Raw genomic sequence first — 17,235 nt, forward strand, 5'->3', positions numbered from 1 at the left:
GACTTGGTCACTTTCTGTATCATTCAGTGGCACTTCATGTAACAGAAATATCTATCTCTAAAGCCAGAGAAGTATATGACAAAAAATCTTTGAAACCCAAGAGCTTGAGTGCCTCTGGGAATTCTCACTGTGTTTCTTTCATGCAATATGGAGTTACACTGAAAATAAATTTTAAACTCTAAGTATTCACTGAGCTTTTACAATAGTAAATACATATGCATATTTACTTATAGACTCTAATGAGCCTTTGTATATTTCTTTTTCTCTTTTTATGATATTTGCCTAATCCTAACCTGATTAGAAATACCAAACTTTGAGTAGTATTTTGTTTTTAAAAAGTCGTAAACACAGCTGTATACATGATTTTATTTCTCATACAAATCCAGTGTTGGTTTTAGGAGAACACTGTATGTGGACTTGTTTATTTCAGGATTTAAAATTGACTTCAAAATATAGCTCTTTCTTTTTCTCACTAATGAACCATAAAATATCAGGTTCCTCACCTGCCAAAAACTTACTGATCTATGCTGCAGATGTTGCACATAAAAATAAATAAATAAATAAAGCTAATATTTAGTCTTTATAAATAACACAAATAGTTTTTTGATAGTGAAATTAAAAAAAAAAAAAAGTTATCACAGAGAGTTGCCTTTGTACAACACACATGACTTTAAGTCAGAGAGGGACAGAGAACAAAGCAAGGGCCAGATGTGAGTGTTCCTACAGAAAAGCTGGAGCTGAGATTACAAGTTAGTTTTCATTATTGCAACAGCGTTGGTGTTTGAACAAAAAAAAGACAGTGATTAGGATTATTCTGACCAGAAAGTCAAAAATCTATGCTACTACGTCTCACATCTGATACATTTCTGCCCTACCTTTCATACATTATTCTACTATTTTGATAAATTTCTAATCTAGCTCTTAAGATCGGACTGAGTGGTGCCATTAGGAAAGACTCATAGTCTCTTGGATAGAGAACATCCATGTGTGGATGTGTCAACATAAAAGATCTACTGTGAATTCAAGGTATGATAATGGGTACTCTGTTACAAAGGCTGTATTACAGGAAAAGAATAACATTCTCCTAAAGGCATGAAAGGGATATATTAAATTACTTCACACTCATCTTTCTTTAACTCTGGCTAAGAGGCTGTGTTGATATCAAAATACCAAATGGGAGGTCAAAAAATGGGCGAAGGGCCTTGCAGTTTTTGCTGACTTTATCAGACGTGAACATTTTGATGTACCTAATGATTTTATCTTTGAAATGAAGTGTGAAGGATGATCAGGGATAGCAGAAGACTCTAATTACTATCAGCGAATATCTACTATAATCATAACTCATTTGAAGAAAAAAAAAATGAATTAATGGAATTAATGATGAAACTAACACAGAATCTACTACAAGGAAATTACATTGTATTCTTCTAATTGCAATGAAAAGAGGTTCAAGCAGAGAAGGAATGAGAATGAAATATTTGTAGGAAGAATTAATGTCTTTACCTGTCCAGACTATCATTTCCACCTTGCAAAGTATCATTGAGAACAGTCACTGTGTACTCTATACAGTCATAAAATTTATAATAATGTTGCTAATATATACAGCTCTCAACTTCATTAAATTGTATGACATTATCTTGGTGAAGGACAGAGGAGGAGATCTTCAGATTTTACGTAAGCTGCTTCAAAAGTAATGCCACCTATTTATTTCCATGGAAACTACAACAGATATAAAGAGCTTAGTAGCATTGTTTGACAGACTAAATTCTCAAATACAAAAGCTTGTTTTTCAAAATAGTCACCACCATTAGCTATGGATTTTCATCAGCAGTGAACAAGAGCCTGCATGCCTAACTTGTAAAAAATCTGCACCATCAGAGGTGATCCACTGCTGCTATTGCCACTGCTGAAATGCACCACCCACCACCTCACTGCGCTCACATCCACTGTTTGGTCTCCATAAACATTCAGCAAGTGTCAATGAATATCAGTGGGTGCCATTTTTTCCACATGGAGGAATTCAGTGACACACATACTCATTTCCATGTCTGTCACCACTTTGTCAGATTGCCCCCCTGCTGCTATCTGTCACACAGCAACAAAATGTAACAGAATATTGGTGGGAAGGCTCAACTTCTACTACTATACAACCAACATCTGCTCTGCTTTACGTTACCAACATACGCTTTATGTTACGGTCCAAAATAATAAAATAGGAGATATTACTTTCAAAGCAGCTCTTGTATAAAAGAAGAAGAGAAAGAGCAATGTTTAATGACGAAAGCACAACTTTGAAGGGACAACTGCTTGTTGTTGCAAATTGTTTGTGTAAAAGTGAAACACAAGAACAAATGAGGATTCACTGGATGAAAAGCAGCTCTGGAATCTACCCAGAATATTAAAACAAGAATAAAAAAATATACAAATAATCTTTAGAATGTTTTGAAGTATTTAATTATGAGATACTTTTTATCTTTATAGAAAAATAAACAAAGTATAGTATCATATCATCAGTACAATGGCATGGACCATTTACAGAGAAAAAGTAAGGCTGCCGTGGTGCACCACTAATTTTGTTATACTTAACTTCAAGCTTGTAGTAACATGGATGATGAATCACTCATCTATCACCTTAGGAAGCAAGTCTTCCTGCTGAACCAAATTATAACAGACAGGGGCTTTAGCAACTCTGCTTAGCAGATTTAAGAGGCAGAGGGAATGTGATGAATAATGGAAATTTCTCTACAGACTGAACCCTGCAGCACCATGCCATAGATGCACGCCTTAGAATGAGACTACATTCTTAGACTTATCCTGGTTAGTTTCATGGCATTTCAAAGGCATCTGGAAGAGGTAGGTACACAGTTCTTGTATAAGCACATGGGTAAGCCTGGGCATGTTCTTGTTTCAGTGGATTCTCTCTTCCAGTTCAGTACCTTAGCTTCAAGGATATTTTTCTTCCTCTCATAGATTTCATGTTTTTGAAAGGGAAGGCTCACAATGTGCACACACTTCAAGATTTTAGGTGTAGTGACATAATATAGTTAATCAAGTCTAGGCTATTTTAATGGTACTTTTCAATGTTGAGAGCAAATCATAAGTTTGTCAAGAATATATCAAAGAAATTTTTGAAGAATGCCCAGAGCCTATTTTACCTTTGTTTTCTTGAAAGAAAAAAAGGGTGTGGGGAGATTCTCAGCCCTTTCACAGAACACCAAAAGCTTTGGTTTAATTAGAAACTTTCTGATTATAAGTAAATATTTAAAGCTGAATCTCAACATGCAGCTAATTATGGGAGAACTAATCCTACCATGTTATACAGAGAAAATGTAATTTATTAGAGTGTGCCAACTGTGTTACATTTAAAATTGATTTTACACAGAAATAAATGGAAATGTCTTGAGAAGGTGAGTTTATACTTCTGATAATAAATGCTTTCACATAGGTGGATGGTTGGACAAGATGATATTAGAGGTCTTTTCCAACAGTAATGATTTTATGATTCTCTGAAATCAGGGACTCTAAAATAATCTCCATCAAAGCATCTTACCAATGGACGACTCTTAGTCTGTTTCCTCATTATGGTCCAGAACTCACACAAGCAAAATAGAAATGTCCATTAAACATATATAAATAATCTTCCAAAGCCTCTTTTTACATTTTTTTTTTTTTAACCATTGGCATAATTTTCCACCTGTTATCTCAGACCCTACTAGAAAAAAGGGGGCAATAGGAGACATTCTGTTCTGCTTCAGAGACCTCTTCAGATGCATTCTGAGATATTTCCCATTCTTGCATTAGTTCACATTAAAATATTAAAGGCCTATCAGTAAGTTCATTTCCACACTTTTACATTAAGCTTGATTTTACCATGAAAGTTGTTTCCTCTCCTTATTAGTATTTGGTTTATACATGATATAGCATGAGTATTAGTCTTTTTCCATGATGACAAACTTTGCTGAACTTGTCACTTATGAATTACTTACTTGCCTTAAATAATTAAAACTGCGCAGGATTGAAAAAACAAGATTGCTTGCTGTTTACTAGCATATGAAGCTACAGTTTTATATGACCCTGACCAATTTGGATTATAGACTCTCCACAAAAGAGATATGTCTGTTGAACCACGAATATTCTCTTATAGCCAATGGAAAAAATAATTGGAGAGATGTTGAAGAAAGATATGTTTCTCCCCAGACAGAAGCATGAAGCCGAAGTGGTAGCAAAACTGTAAGCTTACCAATAAAAATTTAATTTTAACAGGCAAAATAAGACTCAGATATTGTGGCATACACGCTAATATGAGAAAATCATGAGTAAGATTAGGAAAGAAAAGTATAAATTTTTCTAATTCTGAAAACAATCCTGAATAAAGAAAAGTGTTTGTTTACTTAAAGGAAAGAATGTTCCTTTTATACGATACGTTATTGATATACACACAAATATGAGAATGAGTGAATTGGTGGGTAACCAACAATGTATTGCAGAAATATTTCAAAGAAATACAGTGGATTTATCTAGAAAGTTCATTTTTATTTCAGTCAACATAAATTTCTACGCTTTTCACATCACTTTAATATTTTAGCATCTTACATATTCAAGTGCTCTGTAAGCAGAAGATATCGGTTCCTTAAAGCATACCAGAAGGGAGAAAAGCCTTTTTCTGTTTTTCTTAATTTACAGATGGAAGAGCAGATGAAGGGATTAAAGATCCCTGAGGATTTAGAGTGAAAATACTTCCCATATAGGCTCGTATTTATACTTTTTGTTGATCAGGGTCATGTTTTCTTTCAGAATTATGTTGTGTGGTAATATAAAGCTACAGGTAACCACTGTGAATCAACTCTATATTCAATTGATGTTCTATCATAGATCAGATGTTGTTATTTCTGTGTTTCATAAAGTATGCATATCACAATCTGAGAGCATAAAGAGAAATTATTTCTGTTGCTAAACACAGCCTTTCATCATAATAGATAACTTACCTATATATTTTGTAAGGTGTTTACTTTCGTTGCCAAATTTCCTTTCCCTTTTTATATGTACTGAGAAATGTTTTTCAAAAATGGAAATCCAGTCTTGCAAAGCACTGAGGTTCTTCAAGGGAGGTTCAGGATACTTCTCATCTTTACCATCTACGTTTCAAATTTTTCCCTCTCCAATTAACTGACCATCCATGAAAATTTTAACTGGATAAATGTTCTCCTTGACAGAAGTTAATTACAACTTCTCACTCACCTTTGCAAAGCATTAATTTTCACTTTTTAGTAATGACCTGTAAGCAAACCAAAACATTTTTACAGTATTATGTTTTCGATTTCTTAGCTACATTCTTAAAATTTGAGGCTTAAATTATCGCTGTTTTGCTGTAAAGATAATGTTGCACCATCTTTCACAATATTCTGCAAATGGTATTCTGTATACAATTGTGTATATAATTTCTGGTTAAGTTTCTCATGCTTATGAGTTCGGCGATAACACTCTTGACTCTGACAAAAATGCAACTTCAGGCAATTTAAAGGTTTCACAAAAGTTTTAATTCAAAACTAAATTCACACATGAATGAACTTATTTTAGTTTTGCCAAACTCAAAAAATTGCTTCTCTGCAAATTCACATTCTTCTTATGTATTAGAGGAGCATGCTTTTTCCAGGAAGTGTGAAAATACTAGAAGGAATATTGTACACGATAGCAGAGAAACAGCCTTCAGTTCCTGCTGTAGATGAGTGTGTGTTATATATTTTTTCCATAGCAATATTATTTTCTCTGATTCATCCAACTAAACGTATGTTGTATTGCACAGCTTGTAAACTGGGTCTCTAAGAGATGAATCAGAATTCTGGGAAAGTCTGTACATCCTCCAGGCCTCAGCTGAAGACGTGAGAGGAAGCTGCATGAAAACCTGAGCAGAAAGGTTTGAAAGCTTCACAGGCAGCTTCTGGGCTATGCCTGCAAGATTGCACTTCCATCCCTATGTTGGAGGCACCCAGCTCCTTTGGCTTTGCATGGGACTCATGCAGGCAGCTCCTGATTTTGGCTGAGAGATGACTCTGACAGCCATCTGGCTCTCAGTTCTTGGTCACTGCTTGCCAGCAGAATGGTACAGCTGCGTGGGTACAAAGTCAGGGGTACTAGTGCTAGTTTAGGCTGTGTCCCTACACTCACAGCTTGACCCAGCACACAGTGTTGCTTTAGTAGAGTTCTGATCCAGGCTAATCTTTTGGAAGACCAATGACTGATTTGATAAAAATTTAAATGTATTAAAAAGTGAACTGGTTGTCTCACATTTGGTATTTCAAAAGGAGAAATAGGAGGAGGGAAAAAAAAGATAGAATTTCATTTTTTGTATATATTTAAATAAATATCAACTTTTTTTCTTTTTGTTTTCTTTTTTTTTTTAGTTCACACAGCATTAAAAAAAATCCTATTTCAGTTTGTTTCTAACATCTCAATTTTTCATGGTAATATCTGAATTTTCCAGAATTTTCAACAACTGAAAATAAAAACCCATGTCTTCTTCATTGCTTTCATTGCTAGAACTCTCAGTGTAAAATAATGTCCAGTAAGTGCAAGCAGGTGTTGACAATAAAATTGCCCACTACCACATCAGATAGATAAAAGAGAATTTCTGGTTCCAGCTCTGACAAAAGTCGATATCAAACTTACAGCTATGTGTGAACAAATAGCATCATAGTTTGAACATACGTGACAGAGAGTAGAGATTGACTTTTGAGTGCTAAACACTTCTATAAGGAAAGTGGAAGAAATTCAGTAGGAGTTTTGAGAAAGAGTTTTATACATCATCTATTCTCTCTTCAACATCCTCTCTGTCTCAGGGAAGATGAGCCAACCAAAGAAAGTCTCTCCAGGTGGCTGGGCAAACTGACAGGGTAAATGCCTGAAGAATTATAGGACTTAGTATGGGGTGCAGATGGAAGAGAATTTTGGGATTTCATAAAATTTATTTGAGGATGTTTTAATAGCATTGTTGAAAAGTGCAAAACTTACTGTGATATGTTTAGGGAAAGGATCAAAAGCAGATATCAAGGTGAATAAGTGAGGAACAAATATAGGAAAAGAGAAGGAAAAAGGGATAAATGCAAAGACTGACCAGATCCTGACTGGAGCAGATTCTATGTCCTTCAGATGTCCAGCAAGAGCCTCTGGAGATACACTTACTGCATGATTGTGCCATGTCCCAGCAGCTGGCATTCCCCAGCGACTGGGAGGGAAAGGACAGAGTTACTGTGCTTTATCACATCCATGAGTGCTATTTGTGTCTGTGTGGATAACAGTAGGGGTACCACTTTCTATCTCTGTGGAGCTCATGGCCATTTGGTGCTTGGCCTTGGTACTGGCTAAACCTGGAACAGGTCATCCTACACAACCTGCACTGAAAATGTCCTACTACCTCTAGCAGCTGGCAGGGAGACTTGTCAAAGAAAGCAAGAACTAATAAGAACTGCAGTAGAACTAAGTTTCCATGACAACTTTAAACATTTTTAGGACTGTATTTCTTCAATACTACCAGTGATAACTAATCCTTGCTGTGAATGTTTCCTTTTTCTCATTATGCCAAGGTTGTAAATAATACAAGTGGCCTAACCTGTGCTTGGTCTGGTTTTACAAATTTTGTGCTCAACACAACCTCTAAAAGCTATAAAACCCTCTCCCAATAACAACATTAATGCAATGAATCAGGACATATTTCTCACCTTTCCCAAGGCAGCAATTTGATGTAGTCTTCCTTCCAAACACGTTTGCAGCTGCATTAGGTTGTTTGATTTTTCACATGCCCTGTCCTACATGGCTGCACCCTTTGGATCATTTCTAATTGCTGTATGTGGAAGTTACTCACTGCTTTCCTCTTGTGCTGTCTTTTATGTCTAAAATGTAAAAAAGACAACATCTATTAAGGTTGGTAGGAAAGATCACTGCAAAGTAGCTCACAACTATAATTATAGTGGTTTTCAGACTCACCAGCTGTGTTGCATCCCTCTCCACACACCTCATCTACAAGTTGCTGTTTACATACTTTATGCTGTGTACTTTCATAATTAATGAGATATTTTGAAAGGTGCTCCTTCTAAGTCAAGCACTATTACTTTTATTCAGGTTAAGGAGCATGTTGCTTAAATTGTTTTGTTGGCATCAGAAAGACCTTCAGGGAACAAAGCACATAATCTGTCTCTTTGGGAGTATTTAGTCTAATTACCTTAATTCTCTCAAGAAAAGAGAACGAGCGTAGGTTGGTTTTCTTGTTTCTTCTTTCTTTCCTCTCTGGAGTTGCAATTCTGTAGGGATATATAGAGGAAAATGAAGGATTTATTACAGTCTGTATTTATTGCCTAGTAGTGATGAATGCCATTCTGAAGTTCAGCCACTAATCATTACCTATGGCCAGAGGGATATTGCCTCTACTTTAGAGGCATACACACACAAAGTGCTAAGGTTAATAATAATAATAATATTATATTATATTATATTATAATTATAATTATAATATATTATTATAATAATATAATAAGTATAAACCTTTACTTCAACAAAGCAAAGATTGAATTAATCAATACAAGAAATGTTCTTGAACTGCTATAAAGCAACAGTAAGTGCATATATCTCTATAAATAATCTGAGATTATGATACGTGGAAATAATTGTGCTGTAGAACAGTTGCAAATGTCCACTTGGGGATGGAATGCATCTCATACATACTATTATTTTACAAAGAAGACATTACAGGGCAGTATCATTAATAAAACACTTTATTATTTATGCTTTATATTTCTTCAGAATGTCGGTACACTTATTCAATAGATTTTACAACTCTCACAGATTCTTCTAAAATTTGCAACTTTCTTTGAATGAAGTTAATATAATATTTGATTTTTCCTTTGAAAAGTTTTTTGTTTGTTTGTTTGTTTGTTTGTTTGTTTTTTACCTCTGTGGTGCCTGAATACTAAAAGGCAGATGAGAGATTAGTGCAACAACCTAAAAGACTCTTTTTAGAGAAAGAATTATGTGAGATCCTCTCTCTCTCTGATGTTTTCCTGCTCTGCCTGCTCTGATGCCTAGAAGATAAGGAATAAGAATATAAATATAATAGCTAGTATTAACTACACAGTCTCTAAGATTTAGGTATTTTCATCTACCTCATGGATCGTGAATCATTGCACATCAGAACAAAGGACACATTTGCAGAGCTTCAATCATTCTCATAGCAATTCATGGACAGGAAAATGTTGGAATCCTTAAATGAGCTGCTTAACTCTATGAACTGAAAAAAGAAAAATAGCTAGTAGTGCCTCCCTTAGAGGCTGAGACACTGGTACTGGCAAAGCAAAAAAATATGATAAGGGAAAGGCTGTCACTGCATCTCCCTTCCTCTAACTGAAATTATTAATCCTGATATTCACAACAGAATATGAACTGTCTGGGACTGAATATGTAACAAGAGACCTGCCTCTGATGGACGATGTGCGTGTACTCTGTACTTGCCTGATGCTGTGGGATTTGTTTCTTAGAACCACAGCTGTGGCTCCAAGCAAAGTACAATGGACTGCTAAGTGAGCCGTATGTCTTTACAAACTCTAATTGCAGTTGTCTGGGGGAAAGTGTACTTTCCAGTAGAGAAGAGTGAAGAAGTTGTGCCATACATTTGAGGAGTAATATCATTTGTTGCTTAGCCAGCTTTGTACTCTAGCTTTTGCAGTGAATAAATGGCTAACACTACATTACAAATCTTTCAGGTCTTTAACCCAGGAGGTTTTCTTCTACTTCACAGCCATTTCTATCACTAATTGAGTATTTTATATGTAATAAAAGTGGTGTGTTTCTCATTCCCCCTTTGAAAAGGCTAATATATCATTCCAAAGTAAAGACAAGCACCTAAATATGTGATTAAACACCTAAATAATTTTAGTCTCTAAGTTAACTATCACTTTAAGTCTCTCTGCACAGAGGTTGTGGATGGATAACATCCTAACATGCACTCAGGTTGTGTGACTACAGATGCTGAAGCTGAATTTTTTTTCACTCAAGTTCAGTACTTTTATTTTTTCTGATCTGACTGAGGTGTTGTCTGATATGTGCAAATATACGTGAATCAATATTTGGCTCTGGCACAGGAAAGCTTTAAGCTAAAGCTAGCAATGGGTCTCAGCTTAACAGACCTCATCTGAAGTCTTACATTCAGCAGGAGTCTAAGTGCCTGTTTCAAACCAATCAGCATTGCAAGCTGAAGATAAAAGGCTGGCAGGCAGCCGTCTGTGAGTGCTGGGAAGGAGGCTCTTCAGCTCAGTGCACAGATGTACCTTGCTCCACACTGAACTCCATTTCCAAGAGAAAAGAGCCAGAAACGAACCATGAAGATCTCACAAATAAACTGAAGCACACACAGCCCCAACCTGGCCTAAGCTCCCCATACCACAAGAATTGGTACAAGAGCCCACAGTCTCCTGTCCCAGGAGAGCTCTAGTTGTTGCTGATTGCCCAGCCTGGGTGCACTTGTGCTGTGTATGCACAGCAAATGGTAGGCACTTGTGTGCACACCTGGAACCTTTGTTCTACAAAGCCTGGGGGGCTGTGACTGACAGAAATTCTGGTAAAATAATCCTTTGGTGTATTGGGTGTTTGAAGTACACTGACTGAATGAAAATAGTTCAGGAGATTTTAGCTAACATGGACAGTTCTGGAGGTCAGTCATACAGTTGCTGTGAATGTGACTGGTATGTACAGCCATGTGCACTTCCCTGCAATGGGAACATTTGGAAGGTTTAGTTGGAGCCTCTTCTACTGATATTCTTTGAATAAATTCACCAAATCAGCGCTGTTGCGGGAACAAGACTGTCCCTTTCATTCCACTGCCACCAAGGAGATATATGCCTCATGTGAGAAATTTTCCTGTAAAAAATTCACAACCACGGGGATCTGGGCTCTGTGAACCTAGTAAGAGAAATAATTGATCTCATAGGTAGTCTCTCTTTTAACATCATTTTAAACACGTTACTTGAATATACTGGATAAAGTAATTATAAATGAAATAATTTCATCATCAGTAGACTGTAATAGATTGATTAGTCATCAGTTTAGTATAACACAGGGAATGATTTAAGACAAGACCCAGATATCGGAGTGGTGTCATTGGAGTCAATCATTAGGAAAGTGATTTCTATTAATGCTGAAATTTCTATTAATGATCTATCTGCTCTTGCTTTTAGATTACTGAATAATCCAGTGTACAGTAAGAGGCAAAATGTTCATAAGTTTGGGGAGAAGCTTCCAAATGTAGCTCCTGTCTGTTGATCTGCTGTTTGTTTACTTTTTTAAGGCAGTTTTTTTTTAAGGCATGCTTTTTTGTGGTCTCACAATGTTTAGATAAGTTTAAGAATGCGGGAAGGAAGTCTGATTTTCTTTTATTTTGGAATTACTGGAAATTTTTCTGGTAAAATGTCTATAACAACAGAAAGTCAAAAGAAAAATGTTACATGGTAGATACCATAAAACATGGAAATTAGCAAGTTGCCATCTGAAATTGCTTACACAGTGAATATCTTTATTTATATAGTTAATAAACAGAATAATACCACCAAGATGTTCTCCTCATTAGTAAATATTATCAACAGATCTTAACACCCTAATTTTCCTACTTCCATTCTTTGTTTCTGTTATTCCCTCTGAGTTCATTTTAAATTCTGCTCAAAGGCTTCTTGATTATGTGTCTGTGAACAGACTCTGGTAATGATTGTCTGATCTGACTGCTTATTCTGAGCACTAAGATATAAAGTATGATCACTTCATTACTGCATTACTACTTTGTAAACTCATGATTATTTGTCCTACACTTAAAGACCGAAGTTTTTGTGATAAGGAAAACTTTATGAATTATAATGGCTGTATAATAGAGGCTGATGAAGGTTTCCAATTTTGCAGCCAGATCCAGAGAGGCTAACAAAGATCAAATAACTAAAATTGAGTTTCTACTTCTAATTTTATATAATTTACAACACCACAATGCCAGTTGAAGTCCAAATTATGGAGGTAATTACCCTGGTGCTCACTCAAAGATCACCAGATGTCATGTCTTCTAATTTGTCTTATCCTCATGCCATGGCTTGGGAATTTGCATAATTTAATCAAATCCCTTGATTCTGTATAAATAAATATAAAAATGTTTTATATATTTATTTTGAAAATGGAAAACCATTGTCTGATCCTAAATTCTAGTCATTGGAAATGTCAATTATTTTTTTTCAGACAGTGAGAGAAAAGCATTCTTTTTCTGATCTTACACATAAGTCCTTAGCTGAAATAACTTCTCTCAATTTTGTTAAAATACACTCAATTAAAACATACCTAGATAAAGGGCAAAGAACTTTCTCACATTCAGCTGGCTGAGAATTAGGATGCTCTCCTCATCTATGTGATCCAGGATTAAGTTCCCTCTATTCTCTCTGCGCTGATTTGAGAGTTGGACTGCAGTCCATCTCAACTAGCCCTGGCCAGCAAAGAAACGAGACTAATCACACCCTTTCCCAAATTTAAGGTTTTGAACAGCAATCAAACCCACCACTAATAATTCCAAGGGGAAAGGTAAAATAGGGAATGACGGTTGAAAAAATTTTGGGAAATTCGGAAGATAAACTAAGAGGAAAGTGCATATGTTTTCTATGTTTTCTATGTTTCTGTATATGCAAAGTGAGTAAAAAATATTAGCAGCACTGACATACATAAGTTATCAAAACTGGAGCAGCTTCACAACAGTCATTTAAGAATGTAAACCAGAAGCTAATTCAATTTAATTAAAAATTCAAGATGTTTGACTATTGTTGACTAATGTTTCTAGGGCTTATGAGACATTTAAGTAAAAACTGGTTTGTGGACCATATTTTAGACCTAGATTGTAACACTTTTCTCTGTGAACAATACAAGGCCATATCACTCCCACTCACAAGTGATTCTGACTTGCTCCAGGGAGTGTTCTGTGCTTGGTTCTACGTGATACTCACTAGAGACAGCAGTGCTGAAGAGGGAACACAAAGAGAGGACCTGTCAGAAAAGTGGACTGGAAGCAAATCTCATCCTATAGTTCAGATGCATTGGGAACCAATACCAAAGTGCTGGTATGAGCTTTGCTGTGCAGTCTTCAGTGATGTGTGGTGCTGATTCAAGCAATGAGTATGATGTTGTCCTGGCTGTGAGTGGTATATTTGTTCATTTGGTTTTGAAGGTACCCCTAAGAACTTTGTAAGAGATGTGTTCAGACACAGCTTTTAAGTTTCTCTTAAAAATTGGGGTACGACTACACGATACAATAACTAATTACAGCCTTGGATGCGTTTCCAGAATAATTTGTAATGCAGCAATCTAGCAGCACCTTTATCTTCTCTGCAGTATTTGTTTCTATTTCCTCCCAGACCTACTGTATAAAAAGTCTAACTCTAAAGAAAGTGCTAACACCCTTTAATATCACTCTCAGGATATTTTCATGGTTCTGGCAGCAGCCAGGACCAGGTCCAATAACAGTAAATACTGCAGGTTGTGTACAATAGGTATTCCTTTTTTAAAAAGAATTAACTGCCACTGTTAAATTCGAAATCGTTCAAATTCAAATTAAATGAGATCATTTGTCATTTGACCCATTTCCTCCATTCTCAGCAGACACTTTATTACCAGCCTGAGCAAACCAAAGAACCTTTGCATCACTGTAATCATAAAACACATTCTTTTGTCATTAATTAGACACAACTGGGCAGGAAATAACACAGAGGTCATAAAACCCAGTGATGTATATTCTGCTCAAGGCAATAGATTTTTCCTTCAATTTCCAGAATCCTTTGGCAGAACTGGACAAATATGTATTGTGTTTTGTAACAAATTCTTTTATGTACCTCTTTGCCCCATCTTTACTACAGCTCTCTCTAGTCCAAGTAGTGAATGTCCCAGCTGTGGGAAGGAAGGCAGTTGTAAGCAGAAACCTATTTCAAAGACACTTCCAATACATGGCAAAAATCACAATGATAATGCGTATAAAATGTGTCCATGTTTCAGATTGGTCCTTTTCATATCGTCTAATCTGCCAGGGTGGTGCTGGAGCTCACATATGGGAAGATTTGTGTAAGCTAATTCAAGCTTCGTGCTTGAATCTCAAAGGGGAGCTTATCCTGCAAGCAGCCTCTTGGTTACAACAGCTGGATAACAGAAGGGCCAGAATTGCAGAACGGGCAGGGGGCAAGCAGTAAAATCCTCAATAAAGATAGTTCTACATGGTTTGGCGAGAATACTTCCATCTGGTACATTACAAAATTCCTCCAACTCTGCCTATCAAGTAAATTTCACTCTTGTACCTGCACTTAAACAGTTTGCAGCAATGGCAGTGTATTTTTATTGCAGCAAAGCAATAGCAGGATTTCTTGAGATGAACCTCCTGCCAAGGCTTCCAAATTCAGGGGTAAAATTATTAACAGACATGTGTGCATGTCATGTGAGGAATTATATCAGAAGAAGGAAAACATCAGTTGAACATTGCCATAGCAACCTTAGCATAGTAAAAGCGTATACCTTTCTACAGAATCAGAAAGAAAATAAAAACCGGTACAGGATTGCTTTCCCTGCTATATAACAGAAGTATGTAACTACATACAGGAGAGAAGAATTCACATCACATTCAACTCATATCTTGTATATATATGCAAAAGAACCTAATCATTACACTTGTGCATACTCACACACCTGAAATACAAAGCTACCATTATTTTCCCTAAAGTGAGAAGCATTTTTTTTTAATTAAAAACATCTCATAATTCTAACATTACTTGTAAGGAAGATAGTATAGTGGAAGGTCTTTAAAGAGTCTGGATTCTTTAAATGATTAACTTCATAAAACTAGATGAGAGGATACAGAGCAGCTGCTGTACTGTACTTCCTTTATCAGCCTGAAGTGCTTACTGGGAGTAAGATTAAGTCATGACAATAAGAAAGGTAGGCACATATTTGGTCTGTCTGCAAATAAGGTAGGCATGTATTTTGATAGACTCCTTGGAGAAATCAATTTTTTATGTATTTTCTCTTGTCCAAAACATCAGTCCCAGATTTTTATTTTTTATCAGCAAGTTCAGAAGAATAGAATCAAGCATAGTGTCATTAGAGGATATTTAGAGTAATTTTAAACTGAAGTCTTTTGACAGATAAAATGTGAAAAACAACAAAAAAGGCTCAATATAGAAATCAGTATTTTACAGTAGTACACTACTGATCATTTTACATGGATTATTTGTGCCTGTGATCCTTTCCCTACTGACTGCTTAGGGTACACCGCTGATCCCAAGCATTCGAGAACACTGCTCCTGGTCAGACTAAACAAGTAAAACTGATGTGCATAGCTCAGATGGAATTTTCTAGACATTTTTATCATATTGATTTTAAACTGGAAAACAAATGTAGATTATTATGTTTTTGTTCATTTATTTCTTTCAAGCATTTCCAAGTGTTTTTGTTTGTTTGTTGTTGTTGTTGTTGGTTGGTTGATTGGTTTTTTAAAATATATTTTCAAAGTAATCTATTTCAAAGAAAATTCCTTAGGGCTTTTTCTGCTTTTGGCAAAAAGAGTACCAACCATTAGGGCTAAAAATGGACAGAATTTAAAAATTACTTGTGTCTATTAATTTCTATAATTCTACTGACGCACATTTCCTCTAGAAACTTTTGTAATATCAATATAGAGTATAAATTGTGAGAAAGTTTGCATTTTTCATTTCTAAAAGAGTTAGATTGCTATTGGTTTTGATGGCACATGAAATACAGTGTCATGTAACACAAGTGAAACAGAACATGGGTACTGGTATATTCTCCAGTGGTGGTGTTTTTACTTCTCTGGACCACACGTTTATCTTCTGAAATCAGAGGCTGTGTCATTGCTTCTCCAGTTGTCCTCTAAAATATGTTTAATCAATAGATATTTTCCTCCCAAATTGAAATCACCATATGATTTACATCTGTGGGGATGATTTCATTATAAAATGGCAAAAAAAAAAAAAAAAAAAAATTACAGTGTGGAAATACGGTATTTGGAAACACAGTGGTAACGAATTACATTTCACAGTCTTATTAGGCCAGTGTATATTTTCAGCTCACACTATGATATCACTTGCTAACTTAAGCCTTAAAAGACTGGGGGGGGAAAAAAAAAAAAAGAAAAAAAAAAAAGGAGAAAAGATGAAAGAAGAGGAAGCAACTTCTAAAAATTGCTGATCCTCAGCTCAGGAAGTAACAAATCTCCCTGTACTGATGATAATCCAAAAAATGTTTAACTAAAATAGTAAAAATGTCTTGCTTACTATCATAATTTTCATGACTTACATTAATTGTTAAGAATGCTTCCCAGCAGTACAGATATGAATCTTTTATCAGGCCACATTATATAAAAAAACGTTTGCCAGACAAAGCCATTAAAAGAAACTGTACTGTACCGGAAATACTAAGTCAAAGCTTAAAGCAGTGATTGAGCACCTGGTGAGAAGGCAAGGCCAACGCAGGGGAGCTCAGGTGCATGCAACTGGAAGGGGTGCAGCCAGGATCCACCTATTCTCAGACCTCATTTAAGAGCTGGCAGTGGAGATAAGGGTGTCTCACTGGGGATTCCTGCCTACCTGAGGCCTTCCAAAGGTAAGCAAAGTCTTTCCTTTGTTTCTGTGTTTACAGTTGCTGTATTTGAGCATGTTCTCACTTGCTGTAGCCTGGACTTTGCAACTATGCTGGTGTGCTTTCCATTGTATTTTAGCTTTATGTGTGCCAACACGTAACAAATTGTATCTGTAATTAAGCTTACAGAAAGCAGTGGAAGGGAAAGTAAAAGAAACAAGTGGGAACTAGGCGGGCGCAAAGAAATAAAGATAAGGATTCAAAGCTTCATCAGATAGTGCTTACGTACTTAGTTTTATTCAGTGTTCACTTATGCATCATGAAAAATATTATTTAAAAAAAATCTTTTAGCATTAGTAGGCTTTCTTGCAAAAGTGGAAGTGTCTATATGTGTATATATTTCAAATTTTTTACAAACTTAAAAAAAAACTAATAATAATTATGTATGATAAATCACAAAAAAAGTTAAATTTCCATTTTTTTTCCATTTTTTTTTTTATTTCACTGTACACAACTGCTAAACGTGCATTTTTAAAACAAAACTAACCAGATTCCTTTTAACTCTTTTCTGCTCAGTACTTGATGTGCACCCAATTT

This window comes from Meleagris gallopavo, chromosome 4 (assembly GCF_905368555.1).
Source record: "Meleagris gallopavo chromosome 4, MGAL_WU_HG_1.1, whole genome shotgun sequence".
Taxonomy (NCBI): Eukaryota; Metazoa; Chordata; class Aves; order Galliformes; family Phasianidae; genus Meleagris; species Meleagris gallopavo.